The sequence below is a fragment of the Ambystoma mexicanum genome, chromosome 10 (genome assembly GCF_040938575.1).
Source record: "Ambystoma mexicanum isolate Mex_15411 chromosome 10, UKY_AmexF1_1, whole genome shotgun sequence".
Taxonomy (NCBI): domain Eukaryota; kingdom Metazoa; phylum Chordata; class Amphibia; order Caudata; family Ambystomatidae; genus Ambystoma; species Ambystoma mexicanum.
Window position 1 is genome coordinate 369,855,961 of NC_090932.1, and position 17,549 is coordinate 369,873,509.

Genomic DNA, 17,549 nt, shown 5'->3' on the forward strand with positions numbered 1-17,549 from the left:
AAGAAAAACAGAGTGTAAGCCCATGAAAAGATGGGGCAAGTAAAAGAGAAACAATTATGTCTGTGCTTTATGGTCTCATGTCATAGACACAACCCAGGTATCGGCCAGTATAAATAAGCATAGATGACACTAAGGTATGCAAGAAAGGGAGAAAGAAGCAGCCATTCAATTCTATTAAGAAAAGAGGAAATTCAGTAGTAATTGTTTTTAGGAGGTAGGAGTGCTTTAAAGAAAGGTATATGGTCCCATAAGGTTTAGGTTTGAGGAGGAAGTACTGATGATACAAATGTACTTATTCTTCAAGATACTCACCCCCAACTGCCTATTTTTTTAAATCAGAAGATTGGGGGTTCAAGTCTTCTGTGCTCACAAAACACTGGATCCTAAAAGAATGGCCTATAAATTAAGGGGCCCTTGAAGGTGCTGCAAAGCAGCCCAAAGGAAAAATAAAATAAAGTATAGACTAAATGGAGAAAATCCTTGGACTTGGAATAAGGAAAATAAATAATTGGGTGGAAGATGTGCAGAGGTAAGATGAATAAGATGAAGACAAAACTGAAGGCACATGGGGAGAGGGCAGGGACCAAGGAAGTGTTGTGGGGTGGGAGGAATAAGAAAATGTATATACCTGAATAACATTTTGCCCGTGGAAGGAACAGTAGAAAATGGGCTGGTGGGATCCCTCAAGGAATGCGCAAATGTTCTAATGATCTCTCCTGATTCTCGTGGTGGCCAAAATCACTTGCTGTGTTGTTATTTTAACTTTTATTTGGGTTACAGGTGTGGGAACCAGATGGGAGCAAACAAAGTTACTGTTTGGGGATGCGTACATACACGGATTAAAGGAAGGCAAAACATATGCCATAATCTTTTGACCAAAAAGAGATACATATATATCTTAGATTATGAGATACAATATGGTTAAAGACACTATTGATTCTTTAGAAGTGTCTTTTTTGATGATACCTCCCATGATTGAGCATTGCATTGAGACTGAGATAGGGATGCATATGAACACTGCATATGGGGAGGATGGACACCGGGCGTGGTGGTCGAATATTGAACACTGTTCGAATATAGACCAGAGGGGGGAAATGTATACGGGGTGCCAACCCCTCTCCCTTCAACTGAATATAGATAACATGATAGGCAGATCAAATGGTTCCATCATTGAAGAAATCAGGATTGGTTGCCTTTATTTAAGGTAAAAAAGCACATGGAACTGTGCATATTTGGGTTAGGATGACCCAGGAAATGAAGGGTGCTTTAAATATCACATACATACCATGAGTGTATAAATATATATTAGGAAAAAGGATACAAAGTGAGAGATGCTTAATTAAATAAATTATAGCTCCCTGAAACAAAATACAGTGTCCGACAAAACTATATTTCAAAATGGATACTGAAGTGCAAAATTGTTCACAGGCCTAAACCAGGTGTGAAAGACTATGAATCATGCCAAAAGTTTTCAGACAAGCAACAGAGGCTGATACATTGGAGATAGTCTTTGGCAGCACCTCGCAGTGAGGTAATTAGGTCTGTCAGGATAAAAATGGAATTTGGCAGGAAAAGCAGACAAGATTTTGATGAAGCCGGATAAGTAAGGGAAGTTTTAGATACATTTATCTATGTTCTTATTGAAAAGGGCACAACGTGTGTCATGCGGACCATTCTGAGAGACCACTGTATTATTTGGCACCATATAATAGCGTATATCTATTTCCCCAGCAGTATAAGGCACTAACTAACTTGGCAGGACCTCAACAATCAGATAAGGAGTAGCCATTGATGCCATGAAGTTGTTCTTGGCAGGAGTTGAGCACTGTCATAGTTGTGTCCAGCAAAGTCTAAAATAAGCTTATCAGTTTCATGCATCAGAGAAAATTGTGGATGCTAGATATGCTAACGTGGGCTTGGTGTACACCCGTCAAGCCATCCAATGATAGTGAAGGAATGTTTTTTCTCTAACTAAGGGGGCCTATCGGAAGCATACTTTGACCATAAAGATGTTGCAGCATCCAAATACACTATAAAGCAGGTTAGAGGAAAACATTTCTTTAAGAGAGTGTGTGTCTTGTTATTACAGCCAATAAAGACTGTTGAGAAATTCCAGGCGTCTGCTTTTCTGTCTGCTTCTGTCTGGATCAATGAGGTGTTCATGGATGCCTGGCGCTTGTTTGGGGATGGGGATCAGGGCCATCAGTTCACATGTTTTAAATGGGATTGATGAATTCTGCTTAGCATATCTGCATGATATAGCAGTCTTCAGTACCACCTGGGAGGAACATGTGGAGAACCTTAGAATTGTGTTACAGGCTCTTTAGAAGGCCCACTTGACCATAAAGGCCAGCAAGTACCAGATTGGTCAAGGATCTGTGGTCTACCTTGGACATGAAGTAGGTGGAGGGAGGATTCAGCCTCTGCTCAGTAATGTACAAGCAGTACAAGACTGGCCTACCCCCACTACCCAAACCCAAGTGAGAGCCTTCTTAGGTCTCACTGGGTACTATCGACATTTTATGGGAGACTGCTCTCACTACTCCAAAGAAGTCTAAGAAGGTCTCTTGAACTGAGGAGTGTGAGAAGGCTATCAATGGCTTAAACAACTCCCTGTGCCAGGCCCCTGTCATCAAAACCCCTGACTACAAACATGCTTTTATTGTGCATACACATGCCTCTGACACTGGGATAGGTGCTGTACTATCACAGATAGATAAAAAAGGCAAGGAACACCTGATTAGATTCATTAGTTGCCAGTTTAAGGACAGAGCGCTCAGGTGGTCTACAGTGGAGAAAGAGTGTTTCTCTGTCGTGCGAGCCCTAAGGAAGATGAAGCCCTACCTCTATGGGAACCACTTCACTGTGCAAACTGACCATAAGCCCTTAAAGTGGCTGATGAACATGAAGGGAGAGAATCCAAAGTTGCTCAGAAGGTCCATAGCACCATTGCGCACAGGCAAGGTGTCCAACATAGCAATGCTGATGGGTTATACAGAATGTTTAACTGACCTGAACATGAGACCTATGCAGGGATGGATTAGTTCCCCCTGTCCTTAGTCTGGGAGGGGCGAGTATTAGGAAAGATTTAATTTAAGTGTAATTTTCCCTCCATTTATGGACCCCTCCACCTTTCTGCTTTTGTTTGGCTTTCCTATCCTGACTTTTACCAGTGGAGCCCAGCCTTCAGCTGATCTACCCTGGGATTTTGCTCACTAGTTATGGGGAAACTGACAAGTCCTTCATACTGTCAGTACTGGGAAACTATGTTTGGTATGGTATGGTATGGTAATGTTTATTTGTAAAGCGCCTATACACAGGCAAGGGTTTCAAAGCGCTCAAGGAGGGAGGGAACAATGGGGAAAAACAACAATCATTCAGAGCCCTAGAATTTCTGAATGATACAAGTCTGCACAGGTACAGTAATTGCATATAATGCAATTGACAGTGTAGATAACAGCAAATAGGTCTGACGAAGATTCTGCAGTTTTCCAAGTGCTTTGAGGTGACGCCATGCAAGGAGGGGCAACAGGGACGATAGACTGTTAAACGGTAATTGTATAGTGCATCCTTTATATTTATATTGGCCTAAGCCTAGTTGCTCTACGAGGAAAACCGTGTTGCAAAGTTCTGATGTTGGGTTGACTTTGCCACCATTTTAAGATTAATCCGCCATTTTGAGTTCCACTCATGTGTTCTTCATTCTAAAATGGTGGACTACATTTTGAACTTGCAACTGGGCTTCCCTACCTTTGAGTTCTGTTAATGTTTAGACTGTTCAAGAGTCGACTGTTTAGACTAAGCAAGAAGGCCTTGCACTACATATGAACTGTTGTTTAAGTATTGTCTGCGCTCACAAGACTCATCCTTGAATACACATTGGGGACAATGTAAAACAAACCTCGAGCGTGGACACAGGCCGAACGCAATTGTAAAGGGATAATAGATGATGCTTACTGCAGGATTTGAGAACAAACATCGCCATTGTGCCTCCCTGGAAATGCAAACTTATGTAATCCTTTGTATAATATTGTATGATCCGTATGTGAACTAGGCACGAACTCTAGACCACAAATTATTAACGTGAAGAGAGGCTGGACAATATTACTTAGAATTGTATAAAAGCACGAACGTTTAGACGTCCAGCACTCTCTTACCTCTCTCTGTCAGGCTGGTACACATTGCGGGGTGTTGGGAGCCAGATAGCTATCTGTGTTACTTTGTAAACTGTACAGTAATACAAGATCTGCAAATTTTTTTGCCTGTGATTGGTGTATTTCTTTTGTGGTACTTAGCCTCGATATTTCCTTGTTCTTTCAAGACGATCTTCAAGGCATGGTACGATGAGATCATGCAAGTGCACAGATGGTACAGGAGAGAGGAGGGGAGGACAAGTGCAGGGAGGAATCCAAGTGCGCCCATCAGTCAGAAAATCTGGGGTAAGTGCTGAGAGATGCCACTCTCATGGGTTATTAACCAAGCTCAGTAGCAATGAGGCAAGTGCAGGTGCGGAGGCAAGTGCGAGAGGACTGGCGAGGGGGCCAGGGACCTGTGAAATTCAGAGGTACACCCGGCGGCCAGTCAGTAAGCTGTGTGGAAAAGGAGGGTTAGAGGGATAGAGTGGAGACAGAGGTTAGCAGGGTAGAGAGAGAGACAAAGAAGAGGAGAAAAGGAATGTCTTAACGAGTTTCTGGAACTTAAGGAGATCAAGCTCAAGATGGAGGCCGGCAGGTAGGCTATTCCAGAGGGAGGCCCCTGCTGAGGATAAAGATCCTCCCCTAAATCTCTGCTTGGAGAACCGGCTCACTTGCAGAAGGTTGGAGGTAGATGAGCGGAGGGTTCGGGAGGGACAGTATTTAGGTAGGCATTGTTGCAGATAGGTAGGTCCCAGGCTACAGAAAGCCGTGTGGGCAATGCAGAGGGTCTTGAACTTGATTGTTGCAGCCATGGGGAGCCAGTGGAGGGATTTTAGCACAAGAGAGGTGCAGTGTCTGGGCTTGAAGCCAAGGATAAGTCGTGTGGTTCTGTTCTGGATAAGTTGCAGAGGGTGCAAAGCAGAGACAGGGAGGTTGAGAAAGAGACTGTTAGTCCAGCCTTGAGAAAACTAGAGCTCTGGAGACAGTGAGAGTACCACTGAGGAGTTGCAGTTGGTAGTTGTACTTTTTGGAATTGTCCGAAATGTGAGTGGAGAAGGAAAGCGTGGAGTCGAAGAATACCCCCAGGTTTTTTGCCTTGCAGGTGGGTGCGGGCGCAGGGCCAAGGGAGTCTGGCCAGAGTGAGAGTGAGAAAGCAGGAGTCCCAATGCAAACAATCTCATTCTTACCGGTGTTGAGGCAGAGGTCATTTGCAGCACACCATGACTGCATTGTGGACAGTCAGATATGAGAGAGGTAGAGGAGGTGGCTGAGGGTAGCCTGAAAGAGAGTTTTGGGTCGTCTGCATAACACTGGAAGTTAGAGATGAATGTGGCAATCACACGTGCCAGGGGAGCCTTGCAGACATGTAGACATTGAAGAACCAGGGGGTTTGGTTAGAACCCTGGAGAACGCTGCAGGTTGAAAGAGTGATAGTAGAGAGAAAGGACCCAAGTTCCAACTGGGATGGGCGGTTGGAAAGGAAGGCGGTTTACCACGCCAGAGCATGACCTGTGATTCCCAGGGTGTCACGGAGACATGCGATCAGGATGTTGTGGTTTACTGTGTCAAAGGCAGAGGAGAGGTCAAGAGGAATGAGGACCGAGGGAGTGACAGAAGAGGAGGCTGCTGCAGGATTGGCCAGTTCTTTTCAGACTTTGAAAAGTTTGGCAGTGTTGGTTGATGCAGCGGAGATGCAGGCTTGAATAAAAACTCTTTTCTAGGTGTGGATGCAGAGTAGATATTGCCTTTGAAGGAGGTGGCAGGCAAGTTTGTGAGAGGGATAGAGAGATGGATGTCGGTGGGGATGAGAACATCCACAGTGTGGCCCGCAGTGTGCGTGGAGCCAGAAGGTAAGATGGAGAGGGAGAGAGAATTGCATAGGTTGCAGAAAGGTCCTGAGGAGTCAGGAGAGTCCAGATGGATGTTGAGGTCAGCAAGTAGGAGGAGTTGAGAGGAGGAAGAGAGTAGAGAGGAGGCCAAGTCAGCCCATTTTGAGAGGAAGAGAGTGGACTGTCCTGGTGGCCAATAGAAGGTGGCCATAAATAGAGAAGATTTAGGAGAGAGTGAGAGCCTGCAAACTAGGCACTCGAAGGAGGAGCAGGTCTGAGTGGGCATGATGGATATCCATTCTGGGAAGATCAGTGCCACTCCCCCTCCTGACCCCTTGGGCCTGGGCATAGAGCGGATCTTGTATCCTTCAGGGAGGAGTGTGTCAAAGCCTGTGACAGAGCTGTCCTGGAACCATGTCTCTGTGATAGCGAGCACATCTAGATCCATGCGTTCAAGTAGGTTGTAGATGTCAGACGAGTGTTTGACAGCAGAACGAGAGTTAAGCGTGGGAATATGGAGAAGCTTGCCATCTTTGAATATCTTCCGTGGGAGGGCGCTGGGGATGGTGGTCCCTCCCAAGGGTGGAAAGAGAGCCAGAGGGATAGTGGAGGATTTCGCAGAAGCCAAGGCCGACAAGGGAGCTGGACAGTGAGGCAAGACAAGGGCGCCTGTGCAGAGTAGGAGGAAGGCACTGCAGGCAAGGGAGCCTGTGTAGAGGAGGAGGAAGGCACAGTAGGCAAGGGGGCCTGTGCAGAGGAGGAGGAAGGCACAGTGGGAGAGGGAACCTGTCCAGGGGGAGAGGTGAGGTTTGAGAAGCGAGGTAGGAGCCTGTCAAGGAGAAGAAGGTGGGTTGAGGACCCTGAACTATGATGGTTCCATTCAGATAGACATTGATGATGACACTGGAAATGGCGAAGAGGTCAAGGAGGACCTCCCAGCGTGTGCCACAATTAATGGGAGAAGAGGTGATAGGAGAGAGAAAGGTGACCATGTGCCGGGTTCATAGGTCAGGTGAGGAAATGACAAAGAGGATGTCTGTACCAGTCTCTCTGGTGGAAGCCGTGACATAGGTGTATGCAATAGGAAGGCCTGGGTTGGAGCTCAGTATGTCCTTCTTAAGTTTCTTCCGGCCAAATTTAGTGACAGGAGAGGGATATGAAATAGAGAAGCAGTTGGAGAAGAGAAGAGAGATAGATAGTAACATAGCTAGCTGCAATGATGAGGACACTTACCAGGCTGATGTACTGAGACACATGGGTGGGGTGCGGGGTAAATAACACAGGGGTGGGGGTCAAGAGGGTACAATGGGTGGGCACTGAGGACAAGGTAGGATGTGCAGAACTTAATGCAGGATGTACTCAACAGCTACCGCTGTTTGTAAAAAGGTAGTAAGTACAGTTGAGCACCCAGAAAAAGAGCAAAGCATTTCCCTTAGTCTTTGACTATGTTGCCATTTCTTGTTAACTTTTTAACAATGCACAATGTACCTTCCAGTACTGTGCGCTGGGGTCCATTTTTGTTTTATGGCCGTAGACACCGTCAAAGGGTCTTTTGGTGATTGTACAAGTGTGTCTGGGACAAACAGGTGGCAGCAGTTTCTTTTTATAATGTTTTACTTCTTTTTACTGAATCATATCGCGTTTGCTGCGTTTGGTTCATGACTGTGGACAGGTTGGAAAATGGCCGAGCCAGACAGTCTTTTGTTCTGTCCCATGGCCATTTTGTCCCTTGCCTTCAGCCAGGTCGAGTAAGCTGGGTTTTTCCTTATTTGGGCATGCAGCCTCCCGTGAAAACTGATCTCTTTCGCAGGCTTCTGCCTGTCACGTGTGTGTTCTCAGGAAGCGGGTGGGTCTGTTCCCAATCCACACTGCTAGTCCCAGGATGTCTGGAGTGCCTGAATGACTGAGACCATCATGGGCCATGATTGGTCTACGACTGGAATGCCTGCAAGAGAGCAGATATTCGATTGGAAGTCCTCGATTTTGGAGCAAAGCTAATCTTGGATGAGAGAAGGGGCTCTGCATCCATTTCAGGTTGATCATTTTAGTGTTCACCAAACTACAGAAGGAGCCAAGCCACTTGCACAAAGAAATGGACGCATAAACCACCAGAGATGCATTGGAAGGTTCTGCCACCCTTTGCCATCTGCTGTCCCGTTGGACCCCTGCTTTCTTCTTTGATCAAGAAGGCCTTTCAAGCCACTTCGCCCCTTTGGAGTAGTGGGAACAACTACTCTCGGTGCCCCCTGCTTACCCACTGAACGAGCACCTCTGGAAGTGTTCCTGGGCCATTCAGTTAACTGTTCAGCTCTACCACAGGGTATCCTGCAGGGAACGCTGCCTTCTTGAGTGCAAACCCAAGACTTGGGACATCGCTTGCTTGTTGTCCCATGCACTCTCCCACCAAATTCCACAGGCCTAGCTCCTCTGGATCCCGAATTAGGAGAGTGCGTAACACTGTCCAAATCTGTGATTACCGCATCACTACCTGGTAGTGACGGTCACTGCAGCTCCCCTGCTGTTCTGCACTCCTGTGCCCTGAAGCCTGCTGCACCAGAATTTTCTTCATATCTCCTCAGAAGCTGAGAAAAGGCAACTGTCCCATCACAGATGTCATTCTCCCCTGCAGCTGCTGAGAGCCGAAGCGCTGTGAAACTGCAGGACTAGAATGTACTAGTGACCTCGACTAAACTGGAAAAGTTTGGTCCAGACTGTGCTGCGGGTCGGTGAGTACTTGCATCACTTACCGGTGGACCCCTGGCACAACCAATCCCTTTTACGCACAAGTATCCCTTAAAAGTCATTCAAACTTGGCTGAGTTAGCCTGTGCTCCCTAGTTATACTCACCATTTGAACACTGCTTTGCCACCAAGGGCAGGGCCTACTCGAATAGTGGGAACCAATTCTTCATTGCCTCAAGCTCCTTCTTGACTTGCTATAGCCCTCCCAAGAAGCCATGCTTTTTGCTTCACCTTTGCGATCATGTATTTTTATGCACAACTGTACTGTTGAGCACAAGGCTTCACTCTTCTTAGGGTTGAACGTGAAAGTTAGGTAACGAACTCCGAATAATTGCCTAATGTTAAAACTATGTTAACTCAACCCCCTCTTTACAGATTGTGGCTACATTTTACCACTGTATTGCATTAGGAAACTTAATGTATATATATTGAATAGCAAAAGGTTCTTGTGTGATAACTGTTTTCGCATTGCAAAAGTTACTTGTGTCTAATGGTCTGGCCAACAATAAATGTATAGATATTTTTCATATGCACTTGTCTAACATTAATTTGTGGTTCATTCCTGGGTGTGCTCATCGTGAGCTTCTGATCACTCTCACCCCACAATACTTCAGCACTGAGGAACACTTTAAATAAAAATTGGCATCTTTTACAACTAGATCCTCACCTAATGGGATACATCGGAGATAAACCGAAAATGACATATCGTAAAGCAAAAACATTGAAAATGACTCTGAGCCCTTAATTTCTCCCAGATGTGAATCCTGAACCGACTAGAACATGGTTGGACACAAGGGTGTCAGGTTTTCGTAAATGTGGTACATGCACCATGTGCCAATTTGCACATGAGGCGACCAATGAATTTGTAGACTCAAGAGGAACAAGCATGAAAATCAGAGAGAACATTAACTGTCGCTCGAAATATATGCAATAATATGTCCCTGTAAAATGATCTATATTGGAAGCACGATCAGGGAAACAAGGATACGTATAAGGGAGAATTTTTCAACAATTGGAAGTCAGGATGCATTGCTGCCATTGGCCCAACATTGGCAGCATAAACATCAGATGGACGACAAAAAGGCTCTGAAATGTATTGGACTTCAGAAGGTACAACTAGGAAGAAGAGGGGGAAACCTGGAGGAAAACCTCAGGCAGATGGAAGCAAGACTGATTTGTAAATTTAGGACAATAGAATTTGGTTTGAATCAGGACAATGAAATGGGTAATTTTTTATGAACCTATGAATGAAAGACCAATTGTTAACACTGTATTTATGTTATTCTGGTGGAAAATGGGAAGGGCCAACTACATAGTGATGAACTCCTACCAAGAAATGACCAGGTGGTCGAATTAACATGTGTAGAAGAGAGAGAGAGAGAGAGAGAAAAAGGGAAAAAAAGTGTGTATGGTTATCTGATAGCCAAATCTTTATAAGTGACACTGTAATTTTGGGGAAACGTGCCCATGAAGTGGTTCCAACTTTAATTTAATGTAGGTTTGAGCTTAGTACATCTGGCACCAACACACACTATAAATGTAATCGTTGAGGATGTAAGTATGAAAGAATGTAAATAATTCTTTGAAAGTATCAAAATAATACGGTTGCACCAGAAATTAATACGAAAAGCAATGTACATTTGAAGAGCTATTAAAAATATTAAATTGTAATATACTGCTATATATAAGAGACTGGAATATCTACACATTGCCAAATTCAGGCATTACCAATGTTGTTATAATGTAAGATCTCAAAAATCTCACATATGGCCACCTTGTAAAAGCGAGTAGAAACCAAGAAGGGACTGTGCAAGTAACTATGACAACACTATAGATTACAAAGAAGACCCGCGCGGCGGCTCATTTCACAGCAAGGCCAACGAGAGGAATCAGGATTAGAAGTGCTCAAGGTAAGCGGACACTGTGGGCTGTGAAGCAGGGATAAGGAGACATTTTTCCATGCCCACATCTCGGTACGAATGATAACACGGAGGGATGTACGGATTGTCTTCAGTCCGATAGATAATGTGGGGCACGCATCATAGTACGCATCGCGGACACATATTTGAATGATTGAGTGAAGAATTATATATGAGGCACGGGCACGTTACTTAACTTTTATTTACAACTGAGCATGTTTTCACACAAAACGGGACCCGCTGTTATCCACGCTATGTTGGCTAAAATTAAAAGGAGAGGTACATTAATAGTGCACGAACAAGGTGGATATATATTTAACACACTAAAATGTTATTGTCACATTACTTATCTTTTATCTACAACCAAGCATGTTTTCACATAAAACAGGACCCATAATTATCCGTGCCATGTTGGCTAATATTAAAAGGAGAAATACACTATTAGTGCACGAACAAGGTGGACATATATTCAAAACACTAAAATGTTACTGTGATGAAAGTGCGATTAGACTAAAAATTATCCCATATTTCATTGTTTATAGGGATTAACCCGGGATTGTTGTGAAAAAAGATGGGTAAGAGGAATTCATTATTTTTCAGTATTGTATTGTTGGAGGGAGTGCCAAATGTGAGATGATTTAAACCTTTATTAATAATATAATGGCCTTTAAATGTAATTTATCAGTATATGGAATTGACTTACACATTAACATATGACAAATTGTGCTAAAACTATTTTTTTTGTTTTCTCTGTTTTTTTATTTTTTCATGTGTCCATGTTCTATGTATATTTACTTTTACTGAATGACATTATTTTTCCTTTTCTGTTTGGGTACGATTTCTCTGATTTGAATTTATATATTTTTTGTTTATTTTTTAAATGTGTGCAACAATTTGGAAACCCAACCCTCCATCCATTTTCTTTTTCCTTTTGTGGTGAAATATGTGAATCTGTTTATCAATTATGCACGCATAATATGATTGCTTTATGTTATTGCCCTATTTGTTTTGAAAAAGGCTCTTGAGCAGCCGAAACACGTGTTAACTAGGAATAGAGGGCTTTGTGATTTCAAATGGAAAACTCTAAAAACTGCAAAAAGATTTGCTGTATATGACCAAATTTGCGAAATATAAAGGAAGTTGGTTTTGGAAACATGTGTGGCGCAATCATTGTGTGGCAGGCCACTTTGATCCACCTAAGACTTAGTCTTGACCACCTGCCAAGCTACCTAGATTGATCTGGCTTGCTCAGTTTGACTAAACCGAGGCTGGCCTCCTAAACCTTTGTACGCCAGGTCAGAGTTCAGAAATCCATCTTAACATGTGTGCAGTGAAGTTCCTGTATGTGAGGTATTTCCAAGGCTGTGAATTTCCAATGTGCTACATTTCCACAATGGACCGCAGTTTGTAAATGACATATTTGAGCACATCACTATCCTCTTGTGGATAAGGCACACATTCTCATCTGCTTATCCCCCACACACAAACAGCATGTTTAAGCATCTCAATGGCCTCCTTAAAGGAAGAATTGCCAAACTAAAAGAGACTTGATGAAAAGTTGGTTACATTGCCTACCTCTAGCCCTATCTGCCTTTCGTAACTAGCCAGGCTCTGGCCATCACCTGACTCTACATGAGCTCATGACGGGTCACAGAATGCATACTATTATTGCTCCTCCCGCACAGGCTCACACTTATGCTGAAAATGCTGCTACTGTGCTAGGGAGGGAAATGCATGATTATTTGACAGCTATGATGGCATCTCTTAAATATATGTCTCGACAGGTGCAGATATGGCAGTCGGGTTCAAAGAACCCAGATGAAATCCATGAACAAACTCATGTGGACAATTTATGTTAGACACTTGGCATTTTTCACTAGCAAAAAGGTCTTGTGCCATAATTGTGTTCCAAAGTGGCTCAAACCATGTTTTAAAGAACTCTATATCATGGAAGCTGTCACTTTATAGGCTGTCGGGGTTGAGGGAAGGAAAGAATGGATCCATCTCCACAGCATCAAACTATATAGAGGTGAGACCCCCATGCCTGTAGATACTGAAGCCAGAGGTGAAGAAGAGGTTTGGCGACCCCATACACGAGCGATAATCCGAGCCGATCAGCAGCAGGTACAGCCACGAGAATAAGAGGCACATCACTGAAATTGCAGTGAGAACATTTATCAGCTTGCATTTATCAAAGGACGCTGTGAAGGCACAATGATGCAAGACCCAGACAACAGATTCAAAGTTCAAATAAAAGGTCTTCATTAACTTAAATGTCAGGATGGTGTAAGGCCTAGCTTGCCCTATACTAAGGTGGGATTTCCTACTTAAATAAACCAAGGATAGTCTGAGTCAGTAAATTCAACTTAAAAGTCAGTCTGTTTCCAAACCTATACTTGCCCTCACCACTAAAGCTGAACAATGTGTAAGGATATCAACAACCAAAGCAACACTGTTCCAACTAAAGTTCTGAGCTTCTTCTAGCTCTAGGCTCCCTTCCCCAAGTTCACGACAGTGTCAACAAAAGGGTCTCAGGGTTCCCCTCCCCAAGTTCAACACAGTTCCATACATTGTCTCGGCGTTTCCTTCCCTAAGTTCAACACAGTACTACACAAAAGGGTCTTGGGATTTCCTTTCCCAAGTTCAACAGAGTTGTTTTTACTTCAAATATACAGTCTCATTAACCTTTTTAGTTTGCCTTTTCTTTCCATCACTTGAACAACTTATAGTTCTTTCGACTTCACATTCACAGTCTCATTATCTTGTTTAGTTTGCCTTTTCTTTCCATCACTTGAACAATTTAAGCCAATCAGCCTCTTGACTTCTCTTGGTTTACAATAAAATAAAATAAAAGGTATATATAGAAGTGTCAATTCAAATTCCCTCATGAATAAATCAAGGTAGATCTTTGATCATCTCCCTAATAGCCAAACAATTGTTCATAATTCTTACTCAATTTTTATTATAAACAAATTAATTATATTCACACATCATAAAATAACGTAAAACAATAAAATGTACGCCTACAATCTTAATCATCAATACTCACAAAATGGGTCTAATTACATCATAATATAAAACAACAATGCCAAGCATCATTTGTAGTCCAGCATTGTCATAATGTGGTTAACACTGTGTGAGTTTACTACACCACATATACAGGCAGTATTTTTTGGCCAACTTGTACTAATCCTGTCCTGTGTAGCCTATAATTGCCGGACATTCATCAGGGGCATTCTCCTCTTGCGTGTTAACAACGTGGCTGGCCACAGTTATGCAACTCTCTATGATTCTTGTCTAGATGGGAATCCCTGCTGGAATAAAAGACACATGATTTTAATCTACTAATCATATTAATAGACTTGACATCACACCCTTTCCCCCACATAAACATGATGTACCTGGGTGGTGTTCTACAATACACGTGTGATGTACACCTGCAACCCTCAATGTTGCCTAAAACCTTTCCTCCCAACTTCAGAAGTACCAGTCCTTCTTCCTCCTGCTGCCCTGAAACATCAAACATAAGGGACACCCTGAGTCTACTTACTTGCAAAAAACTCTAGTGATTAAAACCCACTGCACTGGTCCTGAAATCACCAGAGATCCCAATAATTTGCTGGATTTCTTGGCTTCAACTACAGCTCCAACCGAAACACGAGGGCCAGTGTCAATTTTAGTTCCACTATTCCAAAGTAAGGGCCTGGGGTTCATACAGCACCCCATATAATCTCTTAACTACTATTACCTATCGCGGGAAATCGCCAGGTCACTGCCTCAGATACAAGCTGGACGCCATTTCATGGGTACTGCGTGCTGCGTCATCACATACCATGATGTAATTATAGGCGCTGTGCATACACTTGTTTGTAAACAATGCGTAATGAGGATCACACTGCTCTCAGGCCCCGCAGCCTGTATTCTGCAAAACCTGTTGATGGTCTCATTTTCAAGATCTAATGTTGATTACTACATATGTCAACCTTTTCCTCTCTAAGTACATCAATGTTTTCAAATCAGAGGGAACAAATAGAGAACCTTTTGTAAGGTACAATTAATGCATTTCCCAATACTTTCTCAGTCATGACATTGAATTACATCCATTATTCCATCATAACATCCAGATTATTTTCTACATCATACAGACATCTTTATATATCCAGCAACAACTATGTACAAACTATGTCATGGACTGATATGCTCCACAACCTGCATTCCTTTTTACAGTCATTATCTTACAATGTATCAGTATTAAACTGCTAGATTGGTACAATATTTATTTCAAAAATTGCAAAACTACAAGATTACTCATAGTAGATGTACATTCAAGTCACATTGTGCCATTCGATATTGTCATTTAGGCCCCTAATGTGACTTCTTGTCATAAATATGAGTTCCAAATTCAACTATTTCTTGTTAATGGCCTCTCAAGAGTTTCTCTTAACTGTGTTGAGAATGGTCCATTCAAAATCTCTAAATGTGTGTCCCTTTTCTATGAAGTGTTTCACTAATGGAGCCAATTCAATTTTATTCTTTATACAGCTCCTATTTTCCACCATTCCAGTTTTGCACTTCCAATTATTTTTCCCAATGTTGATTAATCGACATGGACAGCTAATCAGGTACACAACATTCTCTGTATTACAATGTGTGTGTTCTCTTAGTACCCACTCATTTGTCAAACCCAAGTCTACAGATAGATTTCTTTTGGTTTGGGGACACATAACACAATTCCCACATGGACGGTGTCCTACAATCTGAGGGAGCCCCCACAAGATCCCTTGTTGGGGTTCATTCCTTCCTGTCCCAATGTCATTTCTCATACTAATATTCAGAATATTGGTGCTTTTCTTGAAAGCCACCAACGGAATATGCATATCTTTATGATGACTTTTTTCCAATTTCTGTTGATAATGCCTTTCATTTTATAAGACAGGTTGCTAAAGGTACTGACAAAAACTAAAGGGGTCTCTTTCTTAGTATTATGATAAAAACCAAGACCATGGTAAGTTATGTAACAGTCTTTATTCCAGACCCCGCAGCAGCCGCGGCCGAGCCCAGCAGACCAACCTCAACTCTGCCCACCTGGAATGTTGCTCTACAAACCAGAACACCATTCCACGCACGCACTAGATCCGACACATCTTCCCCCTTACAGAATACAACTAATGAATATAATAAAATAAACATTAACTAAAACAATGGAAAGTAGGAACGGAAACAGAATATGAAAACTTTAACACACATAATCGCTAAACTTGATCGGGGGTCCACATCACCTAACAGGACGTCCCATGTCAGCACACATGGTAGCATTCTCCACACTATCGTACTCCTCACCACAAGGACCATCGGCTTCTGGACCACTTGCAGAACCCAACCCAGCCATTTGCGCTGCCCTAACTTCGAGATCACTCACCGTGACAGCATCTTTCACATTGGCATCACTCACATTGACATCACTCAAATTTCTCACAAGCTCCTGTCCCCTCTGCAGAGGAAACTCAAACTCACACACCCCACCGCCAGGGCTACATTGAGGATGCTCATCACAGGATACTGTCCCCTTTTCCTTGTCCAGAACAACAACCCGACTCTTACTCCACCTTGAGCCATCCTCCAGCTGCACATGCCCTACCCCACACTTAGCTGAGGAGACATGAAAACACTCCTTCCCTTCGGTACAAACCTGGGGATTTTCACACACACTACATCCCCCACTTTTACTTTCAATCCAACTTTTCCATGTTGACCCAACCTTACCACTTACTCCCGCAATTGCCCCATCTGCTGCACCCCAGCAATATCCATATCACATGGACCCCCACCCCTTAATGCCACTCTCCTCAACCTTGAACCTGCTTTCCTGCCCCTCATTAACTCAAAAGGTGTCCTTCCTGTAATGACAGAAGGAGTCCTCTTGTAAGCTGAAAGATACTTAGACGCAACATCCTGCCAATCGAATCCATTGGCCAAAGCAAGTTGAATTGTGCCCTTAATTACACCGTTGACCCTTTCTACCAAACCATTTGCACAGGGGTTATATAAAGCGGTTTGGTGATGATTGATATCAGAACGCTAAAAAAACTCCTTGATCTGCTTAGACACAAATTGTACTCCATTGTCCATAACTATGCTAGCAGGGGTGCCCTCCCTATCAAAAACATTCTTATGGAAACCAATCACAGCCTCTGATGTCATTCTATTAAAAGCAGCCACCTCCACCCAATGGGAAGTATAGTCCACCAAAACCAGCAAAAACCTTGACTCCTCTTGCAAACAATCCACAGGACCCATAATGTCCAACGCTAGCTTCGACCATACCTCCTTAGGAACCTCCACCGGGTGAACCGGCTTCGGCAGCACAACTTCGCTCTTGTCTCTGAGAGCACGTGCACCACAATCCTTTACCACAGCTTCCAAATCCCGGTCCGTAGCCAGCCACCAGTACACTTTCCGCAATCTTTTCTTAGTTGATGACCTTCACAAATGACCCTCATGCGACAATGCGACCAGCCTGTTCCTTACACTCACAGGAGGTATCAACCTCTCACCCTGAGACACACCCCAAGGACCGTTGGCCAGCTCATCAAGAACTTGAGCGTAACCCCTTCCTTCCACCTTGTCTTTCACTACATCCCATCCTTTGAGAAGACCCACCTTGATCCAACACAGTTCCAAATCCCTCTCACTTCTGCCTCCCATTTTTATTTGTCCACGGCGAGAAGTACACTTGCCACTTGCATAGCCTTCTCATCTGAGTCCTGTTGTTCATTTGGCACCTCCACCGGCAGACGCGGCAAACAATCAACCACCAAATTCTTTTTTCCAGGAAGATACACCACAGTAGAATTGTACTCCTGCAAATCCACAACCCATCTGGTTATTCTATGAGACACCGAAACAGTAGCCCAGGTAGTGAGA